This window comes from Peromyscus californicus, unplaced genomic scaffold, assembly GCF_007827085.1.
Source record: "Peromyscus californicus insignis strain IS unplaced genomic scaffold, ASM782708v3 Scaffold_16__1_contigs__length_79575227, whole genome shotgun sequence".
NCBI classification, from domain to species: domain Eukaryota; kingdom Metazoa; phylum Chordata; class Mammalia; order Rodentia; family Cricetidae; genus Peromyscus; species Peromyscus californicus.
In genome coordinates this window covers 66411700-66428332 of record NW_026294458.1, presented here as the reverse complement: position 1 = coordinate 66428332, position 16633 = coordinate 66411700, and the positions used below count along the sequence as shown (strand labels likewise).

Genomic DNA, 16633 nt, shown 5'->3' with positions numbered 1-16633 from the left:
CCAGAAACTGGAGAAGGTCCCCGGGAACAAAAGCCGCGACACCCCGCCCTCGCCGTCCAGGGCGCGGTGGCGGAGCCGTGGTAGTTTGTGCGCCACCGCGGCTCCCTTCCCCGAGCTGCGCGTCTGTCCCCGAGGGCCTGGGGGTGCTCTTGGGAGCCCCGCGATCTCCCACCCCCGCATCACCACCGCCTAGTGCCAATCCTGTGCGAGGCTGCAAAGTCCTCGCAGAGGGAGCGAGAAAGAGAGCCCAGAGTGAGGCGTGCGTCTGGAAAGGGCAGTGCCTGGTGGTGGGGAGGCTGGGACTCTTGTGCATCAAAGGAGGCTGATTGTCTGATTAAGGTGCGGCCTCCTCAGGGCAGTTCTGGGGACTCTAGCTGGGTCACCCTGAGGGGCGCAGGATGCTGGGAAGGGTCCTCAGGGTCTTCTTTTTTTTTTTTTAAAAAGCGTGCAGATAAAAGGGTTGAGTAGAGTGAAGATTAAGACGGAGAAGATGGCGCCTCTGCAGTGCAGCAAAGAAAAGCAGTGTGGAGGCTGCCGCCTGTGAAATCCACCCACCGCTAGGTGTATAACAAGTCTTCCCCATTCATCCAACTCTCCAGCATCCAGCAAAAGGGTTGTTTTCCTTCTTATCCAAAGATGCCTGGAAGTTGTTTGCGTGGCAGCTGGTTGCATTTCGCCTCGTTTGTTCCCTTTTCAGCATTTAAACCTTTGCAGTATCCCTTCCCCATCATACTCCCTCTTTCCCCCCTACCGCATAGTAATTTTCCAAAATAGCAATTTCCGGATGAGTGCTTTCCTGTAATTCCATGGGGACTGTCCAGGCTACCACACTAGTACGGGCATTTATTTATTTATTTATTTTTAGTCCTTAATTTACAAGGTCATTGAACTTTTTCAAACCCCCTCTAATTTTTTTTTTTTTTTTACCCACAAGTGGCTCCTGGATCTGGAAACCACCTCAGGCTGGTTAAAACAGGTCTTTTAGGAGTCTTAAGAATTTGGTGTTCCATATTTTTAAGCCATTTAGTCAAGGAAATTCTGATGACCTAAAATTTTTATTGTATAATCATTCAGTTTTTCAAATTGTCTTACTATATAAAGACACAACTAAGAATTAAAAGCATAACTATAATTTTTGTAGCTCATGTCAGAACTTAAATGTTCATTTTTCTTAAGCATTTTTTTTTTTTAAACTTGTATAGAGAGGGTCAGGATGTAGGCCAAGATGAACTCGATTTATTTTTTGGCTTTGGGCAATTGCATATCCCTTTTCTGCCAACCGTTTGGAGATTATCCTGTGGTTACCGTCACCTTTAAAGGGTGAATGTGAGAACCACCACATCAGTACCTTTTGTGAATCACTGGAAGAAGGCTAGGTAATTCACACTAATGAGGCCTGACAGAGCCGTGTGCAGCTCCGTGTCCACGAAAGCCACCGAATTAGGAGTTGGCTGCCTTTTGTAAATCATAGAAAATAGGTCTGCTGCAGGTGGTTCTGCAGAAGAATCAAAGTGAACGAGGGTAATGATGGTGGGGTCTCCTGCCCCAGGGATTCGTCCTTACCCGGTCTGACAGTTTTTTCCCCTGGTCTGCTGAACAGAGGCACACGCGTTTAACCAACTGTGATGGTGGCACACTCTGGTTTGCCTGCTTGCTCATTTCCACTCGCCTGTAAGTTTTGTTTTCTCGGATGGAGCTGGTAACTACCAGCTTGCCTTGGTGGTGGTGGTGGTGGTTCCTTCACAGTTTGGAAACCTGCTGAGTAGTGCTGCTCTGAGGGAGAAGCCTTCCATCCACAACAGTGAGGCTGAGATTGTTGATGGGGATCCCTCAGGAGTCACCAGTTCCTACATGTCAGTGGGAAGCCATGATAACTGGCAGGCTGCAAATGCTTCTCTTTTGTCACCCCAAGCGATAGCATCCCCTGTGACAACTTGCAGGACCTTAGGACTGCAGAGCCATTAAAAGATGGAACCGAAGAAATGAAAAGGTGTGTATGCAAGATCACGACACTAAATTAGCAAAGACGGATTTAAAATAAATGGGGGGAAAAGGGGATCAGTTGGCTGCTGGTTTGAAGGAAATGGAGTTAAATTTATGGTTAAGGTTCTCTCTTAAGGTTACAGGGTCTCTGTTTTAAGTTTACTGTTTATGGCAAATCAATTCTCTACATTCGTTTGATAATGAAGATTATCAGTCATCCTTCATACAGAAATGAAACAAAAAGGGCTTCATAAATAATGTACCCTACTGCTGCAAAAACTGCTGTTTTAAGATTTCCAAGGCATCTTTCATTAATAAATTTCCTTTATAATCTCTTATCTTTTATGCCAGTCTATGCAAGATGGACCTGAACAAATATACTTTTTACTTAAACATCAGTATGTGATGCTTATTTGACTGTGTATACTTTATTACTCACCCCCACTGGGTACAGACGTATGTATGCACCTAATTATGAAATAGGAATGCTGTGTACAAAAAAAAGAAAGTACAGATTAAGCAAAAAAAAAAAAAAAAAGTGCATTGTAAGTGGAGTACTGAGAAAGCGTTACAGGAGAAATGCTTATGGCTGAAAAGATTAAAGGACCAATAGGATTAGCTAGTCCTGGAGCATTTCCTGGTTGTAAGTTTCCGGCCAGGTTTTTGTCCCAGGCCTGGGGAATGAAGGTTAAGTATTCGCATGGCTGTATTTGTTCACACACAAACACCAGAGTGTACATGCAGGGCTTTTGTCTCATCTGTGTTCTTTGAGCTTGCTTAAAGCCAGGCACAGATAAGCTTTTTACGTAATGAGAGGAAGAACAAGTGTGGAATTCAGTTTGATTCATAGCCTCATCTGTTCATTAGGGAAAATTTTATTGTTTTTTTTTTTTTAGACCAAGTCCTGTCTCAGCTCTGATCATCTTTACACAAACCCAAACTCTCTTTTTCTTCACGGAGCTTCCATTCATCCAGGGGAGACAGAAGATAAACAGAAACTGTGACGGGGTAGGCTGGACTCTGGAGCTGGGTAGAGAGTTAGAAACAAGGAGGTCAGGGCTGAAAGCAGACCGGGATGCATCCTCAGCACCATGTAAACTAGGCGAATAAATGATAAAAGGAGCTTCACTCTGCAGCCATGAGGAGGGAAGGGCAAATCAACTATTTAAAGAGTGTTTCTATAGGGAACATGGTTTTGTTAATCATGATGAGTTCCCGACCTTGTTTTGCACAGCAGAATCATGGAGAAGTTTTTCTGTGTTGTTTTGTTTTGTTTTGTTTTTCTTTCTTTCTGTGTTTGTGTATGTGGTGTTGGGATCAAATATGGAGACTGAAGCCTGATGGGCAACTGCTCTACCACTGAACTACATCCCATCCCAAGACCTCACGGAGATTAAAACAAAAGAATAAACAAAAGCTCGAGAGAGTGTTGTCAGGGTTCCTCCACCCGGTGCACCAAAAAGAAATCCCTGGGAGCGAGGCCTGGCATTAAGAAGAAGAAGAAAAAAAAATCTCTGGGCAATTTTAAAATAGAAACAGGGGTTTTGAGACCAGTTACAGATGGACAAATTTGAACCACATTCAGGATTCATCAGGCTGTTCTGAAAACAGAAGCCGTAGAGTAATGCCGTAGAGGCTAGGGTGTGCAAGAAGCAGGGAGAAGGGCAAAGGAAGCCAAGGTCATGTTTCCATCTCCTCCTCAAAGCTGTCATGTCTTGGCATTCTTTGTAGCCAAGACTGCAGTTGCCGCCCACTCCCTGGTCCAGTTGACCTTGTGGTCTTGGAGGGAATGAGCCTCACGTGGCACACACCTGCGTTTGTGAGGGCCCGGCCAGCCCTAACCTGGTTTGGAGCTTTGGTTTTCATTCTGTTGGTTTTTTTTTTTTTGTTGTTGTTGTTTTTGTTTACTCGACTGTCACATCTTTTCCTTTTTTTTTTGGTTTTTCGAGACAGGGTTTCTCTGTGTAGCTTTGCGCCTTTCCTGGAACTCGCTTTGGAGACCAGGCTGGCCTCGAACTCACAGAGATCTGCCTGGCTCTGCCTCCCGAGTGCTGGGATTAAAGGCGTGCGCCACCACCGCCCGGCCATCTTTTCCTTTTTGTAGTGGGATTCTAGATACAAGGCATGGAGTGTAGATGGATAATAAATACTGTCTTTTGCAAGTGCTCATGAATGCTGTAACCTTCTGCATCGTACATTTCGTGTTTCACTCTCATGAGTGGGTGGGAGGGAGGATGGCGGGCTGGCAAGGTGAGCGAATGAGCATGCTCCCTGAAGGAGAAGCAAGTAGAAGCAATTACACGTATTGCATTTCAGACTCCTTGGAGACATTCCTGAAGGGGGAATGTTACGTAGCTTTTCCCTTAGTTTAACATGGATTGCTTTTGGGAGAGACCACTATTTATTATGGAAAACAATGTTTGGTAAATGTTTTTCTTCCAATTGTACTGTCCAAGTAGGTTTGACTGGCACCATCTTTGAGATCAGAATTTACCCAGCGCTGGAGTAGACTGACTGCTGTAGTAACTTATTTAAAAATAGATCTTTAAAAAATTATTTATTTAACTTTAATTTATTTATTTTGTTGCTAGTTTTTGAAGAAGCGATATGTCATGGAGTAGCTAGTTATTCAGGAGAGGTTACAGAGAAGTTGGGTTTGTATACACTCAGTCCTAGCAGCAGTAGTGGGTAAAGAAGATATTTTATTTAGATTTATTTTGTGTGGCTACATCTTTATGTTTTGAGATGCAGGTTTGCTGTAGTTAGTTTTTGTTAACTTGGCACACATTAGAGTGGCCTGCGAAGAGGGATCTTCCCTTGAGAATTGTCTCTATCAGATTGGCCTGGAGGCAAGTCTGGGGTGGGGCTCTATCTTGATTTATGGTTGATATGGGAGGACCCAGACGACTGTGGGCGGTGCCGCTCCTGAGTGGGTTGTCCTTGGGTGTGTAAGAAAGCAGACTGAGCAAACAAACCATGGAGAGGGAGCCAGTAAACATCACTCTTCCATCACCTCTGTTTTAGTTCCTACATCACGGTTCCTGCTTGAGCTCCTGTCCTTGATGGTGGACTGTAATGTGTAAGATGTAATAAGCCCTTTCCTCTGCAAGTTACTTTTGGTCATAGTTTTAATCACAGCATCAGAATCCAAATTAGGACAGGGTCTCAGTATGTTTCAGAAGCTGATCTTGAACTACTTGCTTCAAGTCATTCTGCCTCAGCCTGAGTGGCTAGACTACAGATTCATGCCACTGTGCCTGTGTGTGGCTATACTTGGAAGAGTCCTACAGTAGAAATTGAGCTAGAACTAGAGTATATCATAAAATAAGAAAGCGAAGAGTGCTTTAAAAAAATTGTATTATCATTTTAAAATTATGTGTATGTGTGTGGCTATGTGCACATGAGTGCAGTTACATGTGGAGACCACACGCCTTGGATCTCCCTGAAGCTGGACTTACAGGTGGTTGTGAGCCAGCTGAAATTCAGGTCTTATGGAAGAGCAGAAGAGCTCTTAACCATTGAGCTATCACTCTAGCCTGCAAGTAGAGAGATTTTTTTTTTTTTTTAAAAGCCCATCTCCTCGGTGGAAAGAACTGGAGTTAATATTTGTAGCGTTGATTTTGAAGTCAGGTGGATGATAGGCTAGTACTGTTGAACCATTGAGTGTTTCTTGGATGTATAGGAAGGGCGGCATTTCACATCGCTTTCTGTTGCTGTGACATAATGCCTCAGACAGTCAACTTAAAAAGAGGAAAGGTTGATCTTGGCTCACAGTTTGCGAGGTTTCAGTCCATGATTGATTGGCCACATACTTATGGGCCTGTTGTGAGGCAGCATATTACGGCAGAAAATACCAGATGGACCCAGCTGCTCCTGTCATGCTGGCCTGCCTGGAAGCAAACAGGAAAAAAGAGACCAGCATCCCAAGGTCCTCTACAAGGGCATGCCCCTATTGACCTAAAACTTCCCAAGAAGTTTCCACCACTTAATTGTCCCACTACCTCCTGGCAGTGGCCCTCTGAAGACTAAGCCTTTACCCCACTGGCCTTTGGGTCATATTTATGATTCAAACTATAACACACATGGATCCAGAAACCAAATGGGAGCAAGGTTGCTTGATCATTCTGGGTGCTCTCTCCCCTGAGATATTGGCCATGGTTAAATTTCTGTGCTTTTGTAAAATGTAGATAGTAGTTATTTATCTTTGTTGAGGATTAAATTGTTTAATATATAACACACTTAAAACAAGTTAAATTAATGTATTTTAAATTAATGTGTAGCTTAATGTACCACTATAACTAAGTGTTGTTGCTTTTATAGGACAGTAGAAAATGAATATATTTTTCTCATACATAGTTATGGAAAGCTAAAATATTCTTCATGGTATTTCACTTACTAGAGTAATTAACTTGCTTATTGTCTAATTAAGAGTATGAGGATGCCGGGCGGTGGTGGCGCACGCCTTTAATCCCAGCACTGGGGAGGCAGAGCCAGGCGGATCTCTGTGAGTTCGAGGCCAGCCTGGGCTACCAAGTGAGTTCCAGGAAAGGCGCAAAGCTACACAGAGAAACCCTGTCTCGAAAAAAAAAAAAAAAAAAAGAGTATGAGGAAATTGGCAGTTAGTTCTCTACAGGGATGGATGAATTTTCCCAGGTGTGGTACATGCCTGTAATCCCAGCACTGAGGAGACAAGGATAGAGAATCATTGGTTCCGCCAGCTTGGGCTACCAAAGCAAGACTTTGTGAAAGAAAAAAAAAAGGGAAAAAAATAATTTGATTCAACTATGAAACAGCATAGGTAAAAGTTTTTTTTAATACCTGTTATAAAATATCATTTATTAAATATGTGATTTTCTATTTCAGTTGGATTTTTGAAAATGTTAGAATAATTCATGTCATGTGCCTTGAAGAATTTAAGCAGTAGAGAAATGTGCTGGGTTTATACAAATGGAAAATGCTCATTTTTAATACTGTACGTGCTAGCAGCCTTCCATGTGTTTAAAATTGAGCCAGTTTATACACTGGTTTGATTATTAATGTAGCTATTAATTGGACATCTTTGGTTATGTGAGGAGCCGTGGACAGGTTTGGTTTAGTCTTCAGCTCAACCTTTTCTATAAAAATGAATAATCAGACTTCCTCATCAGAGCAGAAATAGAAGATTCAAATGACAGCCAAAGAAAGTTGGTCCTGGGATGGAAGGCTCAATCAGTCTTCCCTCAAGACGGGCCATGAAGGCAGCCTTCCTGTCAGGAAATCAGACTCAAAATGAGTTTCTCTAGCTGCTGGGTTAGGGCTGTCATGTCTTTAAAACTTACCTGTAATCTACGACTCGGTTAGAAACACACGTAGCCACCTCAGCAGGTTTGCCCATGCACCGTTTTCTCTCTGTGTCAGGATTAGTCTAATGGTATTTGAAACCTTTGTACACAGATCTGAGGAGTCTGTGGTTCAATGGTGTTTGCAGACAGCATGAAAGGGTCAAGGGGCAAAGGCCTTAGGAGTCCAGGTGAGCTCTCATTAGACAGCTGTGTATTTAGTGTTCAGTAGAGACTGGTTCTGCAGAATCCATGTTTACTACTCGCCCTGCTTAGAGTAGTTACAGGGAGGAAGGAGCGATGGTCTCAGAACCTTGGGGATAGAGTCAATGAGCACACATGAGAAATGAGTAAATGAAACGCATCAGAAATGGTTTTGTAGACCTTGGATCCTGAACCAAGTACAGCGATGGTCAAGAACTTGAATTTCCTTGTTTTCAGATGGCCTCCTATGTTTTTTTCTTCCTTCTCCAGTTCAAAAGATATTTCAGATTAAACACTTAACTCAGCAGCCATTAAAAAAAACTTACTTTGTTTTTGGTGATTTCATGGTTATGAAATGGTTCTTTGTCTGGTTCTTTTACTCAGAGAATCATATTTGTCCTGTGCTCACAGCTTCTAGAGAGCCACACACTATCTTTATCTTCATTGAAAGTAGCGAGGCTTTCTAAACGACGACTGTGATAAATTACTCGTCAGCCTTAGAGGACACTTAGGAGAATAAGAGATCGGTCTGAGAAAGTCATTTGTGTTAAGTGAAGAAATGCTTTATTGCTCTTGTGGCTTTGCTAAATTTCGAAGCTTTAATGATGGTTGTCTATCTTAACCCCATGGAGACATTTTGCAGGACAATAAACATGAGGCTTAATCTTGCCCTGGAGGTGTATTTGTGTGTTTAAGATGTGCCCTTTCATCCCTTGTTACCAAATCTCATCTGTTCAAGTTTGCTTTGTCTGCATTACCTACTCTTTAAAAATGAATTAAAATTAAAATGAATGTTTTAGAAACACACATTCCTGGGTGATTTAAAAATTATTATTAAATACATTTCAGTGTGTGTATTCATCGCGCACAGGACTGTGCCGAATAAGGGCATTTTCAGACAAGTATGTGCTGTGTGTTGATCATGGTCTCCCCTCCCATCCCCTCCCCTCCCCTCCCCTCTCCTCCCCTCCCCTCTTCCCTTCTCCCAGTTCCTTTTCCCCCAGTTAGCTTCCTTGGTTCCTGTAGGCAGTTTCCAGTTTTGCTTCTACTGTCATGTCATACATGCTTGTTTTTATAGATCCACATAAGATCTGGGAGCCACATAACAAGAGAAAGCATACAAAATCTTTCTTTCTGAAATTGGCCTAATTAAGCGGTATGATAGTTATTTCCATTTTCCTCCATTTTCTTGCAAACAATATACTTTCATTCTTTATGACTGAAAAAACCAAAAAACTCCAGTGTGCATGTCCACCACATTTTCTTTACCCATTCCTCTGTTGGAACCTGGGTTGCTTCCATAGCTTAGCTATTGTGAACATTTTTACAATAAACAATATGTCTGCCCCTATTTAATTGGTATTGTAAATACCCTGAATGGAGCAGTATAAATCTATTTTTGTTGTTGTTTTCTGTGCTTGGGATCGAACCCAGAGCTTTGTGTATACCACGTAGGTGTTCTACTATGAGCTGCATCCCCAGCCTTAAATTTCATTTTTAAAAGATTGATGGTTGCCGGGAGATGTGACCAGGCAGTGTGGCACACGTCTTTATTCTCAGCACTCAGGAGGCAAAGGAAGGCAGATCTCTGAGTTCCAGTTCAGCCCGATCTACAGATCAAGTTCCAGAACAGCCAGGGCTACAGAGAGAAACCCTGTCTCAAAAATTGATGGTTGAGGTTAGAATCCAGTTCAGTGAGTCTCGCCTTCCTAGTTGTGTGCCTCATTTGGTCCTCTTTCCCATTTCATTTTATAAAGAAAATAGAGTGGTATTATCTCTCAAGAGTTGGTGGTAAATCCTTATCTGTTTCTGTTATTGGATGACTTTTCAAAACACAATTACATTTTTTTTTTTTTTTTTTGCAAATACATTACTCACATTGTGTAGTATAATTTGTAGGCAAAAGTGATCAGGGTATATAAACTTCATTTCTCAGCCATATGGAAATGGCTGAGAAATCATCCAAAAAGTTTTCATGTTTTAGGTGATACAGCCTTTTTGAAATCTCAGCATTTTGGACACTGATACAGTTTACCAAATGAAAAGTCACATTTTATAGCAGACATTCCACAGCCTGATGTTTAATCATTTATTATGGTGTGTCTAGAACAAGTGTAGTATTACCACTACAGTATATTAGTTTGAGATGAAAAGTTCTTCAGAAACTCCTTAAAAATGTTCAAATCTGAAAATTAATAATTTTTTTTTGTTTGTTTTTTTAAGACAGGGTTTCTCTGTGTAGCTTTGCGCTTTTCCTGGAGACCAGGCTAGCCTCGAACTCACAGAGTTTGGCCTGCCTCTGCCTCCCGAGTGCTGGGATTAAAGGCGTGCGCCACCACCGCCCAGCCTAATTTTATTTTTGTTTTTTTGTTTTTCAAGACAGGATGCCCAGGCTATCCTGGAACTCGCTTTATAGACTAGGGTGGCCTCGAACTCACAGAGATCTGCCTCCCTAGTGCTGAGATCAAAGGCGTGCATTACTACCGCCCGGTTTGAAGATTAATTTGAAGAATATTTGATTCTCAGATGCATGTATATTAAATTAAATTACTACATTTAAAATTAAAATCCAATATTTATAGAGGAGTTTCTGGCTAAGTCTTCTTGCCAGGTATATTAGTTACTTTTTTATTGCTGTGATAAAATACACAAAAACAACTTAAGGAAGGAACCCCTGCCCCATGGTTGGTGTTGAACCCAGGGTCTCATGGGGATATAACCGTTATATCCCCAGCCATGAAGGAAGGTTTTTATTTTGGCTCACAGATTGAGGGTACATATGCTCATGACAAAGAAGTAGCAGGGGTATGAGACCAGTGGTCATGTTCCGTCCATAGTGGAGAGATGAATGCTGTTGCTCAGCTTGCATTCTTCTTATTCACCCTGGCTTGGCAACCAGGATGGGTCTTCCTTCCTCTTTTAAACTTTCTGAAAGCACAGCCACAGACACACCCAGAGTTAAACCTCCTGGTGATTCTAAATCCAGTCGAGTGGACCATCAGATTCAGAGAGGCCTTGATTCATGTGGGTATATTTAGAAAAGGAAAATTCATTCTTTTGTTGTTCATCAGGAAGCAGTAAGTGGTGAACAGGAGGCAGTGGAAGTTTAGGTGGGGAAGAGGTGAAGGAGAACTATATGGAAGTGTGTTTTGGGTTAATATTTTAGGTAGATTGTTTTTGGTGTCTCTGGCGAGATCACTACTCTGAGGTAAACTGAGGTATCTGAACCATTCACTGTAATGTGGAAGAATGACTTTGAACTGAGGTCTGCTTTGAGGTAGTTAAATATTATAAATGAAAGTGGGGACTAGGGGAATATTAATATTGATTGTGACCACACTGCCTTTTGTAATTTATCATTAATGGCAATACCTTACATCTAGTACTACTAAATATTTGATAAATACTTTCAGGGAGGACCGTAAAAACTCTTTAGTGCAGCGATCAAGAATTGCGTGGTTTGGTGCATGGTAGATGGTTCACTGGGTAAAGTGATTTCTGCTCAAGTGTGAACTTGAGTTTGGATTCCCAGAATCCATGTGAAAGCTAGGCACATGGCATGTATCTGTGACTCCCATGCTGGGAACGTGGAGACAGGAGGATATCCCGGGGATGTACTGGCCAGCCAGTCCAGCAGAAATGTGAGCTACAGGGTCAGTGAGTGACTCTGTTTCAAAGCATAAGGTGGACAGTGATAGGGAAAGATGTTGACTTCTGACCTCTACACAAACATTCAGGGCTAGTCCTAGCACTCTCTCACTCTACACAAATATATGCATTCACATAAAAAAAATAAAATAATAAATGTGTACATGTTTGATCCTGGATAGTTGAGGCAGTTTCTCTTTATGTTATAACATATGAACAAGGATACTTTTCTAAAATTTTTATAAACGCTGTCAGTAACTTAATAATGCCATTCATTCATAATTCTTCAGGAAATTTAGTTGGGCTCTTCCCACCTAAGAAATGCACTCACCCCTTTAATTGAGGCAGGATTTTGCTGTGTCGCTGTGGCTGGCCTCAAACTCACTATGTAGCCCAGGCTGTCTGTAAGCTCCATTCCCTTGCCTCGGCCTCTTGAATTCTGGGATTAGAGGCTTGTGCCACCGTTCTTAGAATGTATTTCATCCGTCTCCTGGTTTATTATGATAATCTCAGTTGGAACTTCCTAAAAATGATTTTGTTTGAGTGAGGTTTAGAAGGAAACACCTTATACTGTCTGCAGTTAAATTCTGTGACCGTCAAAGTGAAAATTACGTTGTCGTCAGTGTTTACTTTGGTGACATTTATTTGTCCATGCTTGCCATTTGACACCTTATAATTCCTTCTGAGTTTAGTGTGAAAGTGATCAACATTGCACTAAAAGTAGTGTGAATTCTATTACCTATGTTTTCTAAAGAAACTGTACAAATTGTGCTTTCCTTGGCCAGGCAGTGGTGACACACGCCTTTAATCCTAAAACTCAGAGGCAGGTGGATATCTGAGTCTGAGGCCAGCCTGGTCTACAGAGGGAGTTTCAGGAGAGCCAGGGCCACAAAGAAAAAAAGAAAAGGTGGGGGAGAGAAAATGGCAAAGAAATTGTATTTTCCAATGGCTGAAAGCCAACTCTATGCCATTAAGTTGACAGGCATTGAAAATCTAATTTAGGTCTTTATGATTAGCCTTGTATCTTTTTTTCTGTTTGTTCATTTTTTTTTTTAATGTTTTATGTCAAGTGTTAAATCTTTTTGCAGCAAAAGATTCAGGAAATTTAAGTTTGCTAAAAGTAAACTGAGCCTTTTTTTTCTTCCCGTTTTTTTCTGGATAGAGTTTCACTATGTAGTTCTGGCTATCCTGGAACTCATTACATAGACCAGGCTGGTCTCAAACTCACAAGAGATCTGCCTGCCCCTGCCACCTGAGTGCTGGGATTAAAGGCGTGCATTCCTGCACCCAGCTTAATCAAAACTCCTGATGTGAAAGTGGCTTACATTTTGCTGTTAGTTGAAAAACTGTGAAGGGTCCTACTTGCAAGAGTATATTGGTGAGAGTGCAGTATTATTCAGTGAAGGATGAGAGGAAGGAATCCCCGAGGGAAGTCAGAACAATTTGATTATGGCTCAAACAGTGGAATGGAAGCCTGCTGGCCAGAGATGTCCCCACCACTGAGTAATTTATCAGCATGGCTGTCAGAGCTGCCCAGGACCGAGATAATGAAGGATCAGGCATCCTAGAGGGTATACTGGAATTGACTTATTTACTTTTCAGATACTCTGCTCTTCTTTAGTATATTTTTTCTTAGTTCTTGGAGAGTTTCATACGTGAATACAGTGTTTTTTTGATCCTATTAACCACCCATATCTCACCTAACTCCTCCCAGATCCATTCCCCTTCCTCCCCACTCCTCCCAACTTCATGTCTTTATATAAAATAATAAGCCAACAAGTACAGTTTGTGCTGTCTCTGTGCTCATGGATGTGGGGCCATCCGCTGGAGTGTGATCCACCTGCCAAGGGCCACACCCTTGAAGAAACTGACTCTCCCTCTTCCAGAAGCCATCAACTGTCAATAATGCCTCAGCCAAGAGTGAGCCCCGCCTCCATCCATACTGGAATGTTGACTGGCTTGATCATGTGCAGTTCTTTCACAGGGAACCACACCTGCTGTCAATCAAGTTTGCAGCAGTCTTGCCGTGTTTAGAAAACACTGTTTTACTCTGGTCCTCAGAACCTCTGGCTCTTAAAACAACTCACACACACCCTTTCTGTAATGGTCCCCAAGTCTTAGGGTGAGAGAGTGTGATAAAGATGTTCCATTTGTGGCCAAGCACTCTATTGGGATTTTAATAAAGAATGGGATCAGAATCCCCCCATTTTTTTTTTTTTATTTCTGTTGGAATGTTTCACTTTTATGAGCTGGGCTCAGAGGTTCAGTTTGTCTGCTTGTGAACTTCTGAGGGGCATGTTGTAAGGACAGATGGGAAGAATTCTGTTGAATGTGTTTCTCCTGTGTGTAGGTTTCTAGTTGTATTTATTGATTTCATATATAACTGATGACACAAGAAAACATCAGTACCAATCTCTTTTTCTGGAGAAGAACAGGCATTTGGTAAAATATTCCAAGGGTTAATTATCATTGTAAATTATTTATAACTTTGAAGTAACCTGACATGTTGACTCATTGCTCATTGACTCATTCATATCAGAGTTTGAACACATACAACCTAGTCCCAAGTCCTTGATTCTGTTGTCAGCCAAGGAGTTGAGGTAAATGCTGGAGTTTTAATGGGATATTTGGGATTAGGGGGTCACATGTTCTATACCTACTCCATATTCTCTTAGGGACTTTGAGCATCATTTTAGTGATGCTGACATCAATAGGAAGTTATGATCTTTTATGAATAATTTGCTACTCATTAATTCCTTCCTTGCTTACATTTTTTTAAAAAATTGTTTATTCATGGACATGTACAAGATGGCTTGTGTTTCATCAAGAGCCCTAGCTGGAATTTCTGTGGTACTGTATATGGAGAAGTAACTTTCTGTACCTTGTTAATCTTGTTAATTCCACAATCTAGTAGAGAAGAGAGAAGCAGAGAAAGAAATAATTAGCCATAATATGTCAAAGGCTATAATAAAAGGATATATAATGTCCTCACAGAGAAGGCCAAGACTATTTCAACAGGGTTTCAAAGGTAAATGGAGGTGAGCCAGAGCAGAGTGGGGTTCCCAGAGATGAAGAACAGCAAGGGGGTAGAGGTTCTAAAAGAGAAACCATGGCTACGTGGATAAGCAGTAGAAGATTTGGGGTTTTGGAGGCCCTTGATGAATTTGAACTTCATTTTCTGAGCAACAGTGTACTTTTAATGTTCTTAAAACAGAAGTGGCTACTGATGACTACAATTCAGCTAGGTTTAGGAGCTTTAATGAAAACTCTTGTCAATATCTGCTGAAACTTGACCAGGTTGTGGCACCTAGCTGCAAGGGAGTCTGGTAAATGCGTTTTAGTAGCTGAGCACATTTCATCCAGGAAACCCATTCCAGGCTCAAAACAAAACATTACTTTGTTTTGTTTTGTTTTTTGAGGCAGAGTCTCTCTTATGTACTCTTGACTGCCCTGGAACTCACTATATAGATCAATCTGGCCTCAAACTCATAGAGATCCTCTTGCTTCTGCCTCCCAGGTGCTAGGATTAAAGGTGTGCACCACCATCCTGAGCAGGCATTATTCTTAAGGATAGAGGAGTCAAATATTTGACAACAGGCTAACATTCTGTAACGTAGATAAAATATAGTATTGTAAAGGGAGTAGACGAAAATGAGAAGACTAATAGATGTTCTCAATGAACACAGATTCTCCATGAGCAATTAGAGGGGAGCTTTGGAATTTTTTCCCACTGTTCTTATCTGCTAGTTAACCACATAGGAAACCTTTATAGAATGATGGAAGAGGAGGTAGAGAATGCTTTTCATTTATATGTGGGGTCACCCAAGAGTGGGGCTGCCTGAACTCAGAGCACGTTCAAATTCCTGGGGAATCCTTCCAGCTCATATATTGTTAAAAAAAAAAAAAAAAAAAAAAAAAGGTAATTTCAGTGGTTCTCAGAAGAAATGGCAGCATCAGTTTCCCTTCCCTGTGGATAAACTGTCGTTCATTCCATCTAAAGACTGTTGTTGGACTTGTTCTTTGAAAGGAGTAGCAGTGAAATAAGCTTTGAGGTTTTTTTTTTAGAAAGGAGCATAGTATTCAGAACCTCAGCTGAGCCAGATCTGCCCATCGTGTTAAACCACTTTTCTGCCACTACAGAGCTCTTCACATCTGTTGATACATAACCTCCCTTACCCAGAGTGAGAAGATTTGTGTGAAAAGAGAAAAGAAACTTGAATGTATGTCTTGCATTAGTAGAAATGGGGCCACCAGTTTAACATCCATTTTACATATCTACTTTCTAATCCTTTCAGTTATTCTTTTTTGTAGGGAGAGATTTGAGACAGGGTTTCTCTGTGTAGCCCTGGCTGTCCTGGAACTCGCTCTATAGACCAGGCTATCTTTGAACTCAGAGATTTGCCTACCTTTGCCTTCGAAGTGCTGGGATTAAAGGCATGCACCATTCCCACTAGGCTTCATTTCAGGTACTCTAAAAGTAGCCAAATGAAGATATGTACCTGGAAACTGGAGATGAAGTTGTGGGGAAAACCTACAGTTATAAGCATGCTTGACATAACCATCAACATTAGGGAGTACATGGAGGGTCTGCCATAGGCATTTGGTGTGCAGGTAAAGGTTTCCTTTAAAATGTCTCAATGGTATGACATACCACATTTGGTTCTGTGTTAAATAAACATCTAACATCGTTCATTGAAAGCTTCTCTTTTATTTTTTAAGTTAGCTGGAGTTCTTGGTTCTCTTAAGTGCAGATGAAAGCTGAAGAAACCTGTATAAAGGTCCATTTAGGGCTCTTTTTAGGGTCTGCAGTTGATGATTAAGCTCTGTCCTAGAGTCATAATGTGACATTTTTATTTTATTTCATTTTGTTTATTTTTAGTTTTTTGGTTTTTTGAGACAGGATTTCTCTGTTGTAGCCCTGTCTGTCCTGGAACTCATTCTGTAGACCAGGCTGTCCTTGAACTCAGAGATCCATCTGCCTTTGCCTCCAGAGTGCTGGGATTAAAGTTGGGGGCCACCACCACCTGGCTGTGACATTATTTTTAGACACAGAGGTGTATGCTGTTGATTCGTTGCCTGTGTGCAAAATCGGAAAACAGAAGCATGGCTTTGAAACAACTGTTATTACGTACAGTGTGGAAACAGAAGCTCCAAGTCCACTGTGAAGAGCCAGGGATGGCATTGTTCCATGCTGGTGCTCCCCTGGAATCATTTCATCTCAATAGTTCTCTGGCCTGGACCTGACTCCTAGTCTGAACTGTCCAATAAAACTATCATGGAACTATTAAATCCACTTTGAAATTTCAAGTAGCCACATAAAAATGTAAAAAACGGTTAGAGGTCAGTGGTAGAGTGCATGCTTAACATGTATGATGCTCTGGATTCTATCACGAATACAGATTAATAGATGATAGATAGGTGGATGGATGGATAGATAGATAGATAAATTTTTTCCTTGTCAGAAAATCCAAAGTATTCTT

The 16633-nt window shown here is 41.4% G+C and overlaps 1 protein-coding gene across 1 annotated transcript in view; it reads left to right on the top strand.

Moving 5' to 3' along the window:
• The window catches only part of App (amyloid beta precursor protein), a 219551-nt gene that overhangs the window by 942 nt on the left and 201976 nt on the right, over positions 1 to 16633 (top strand).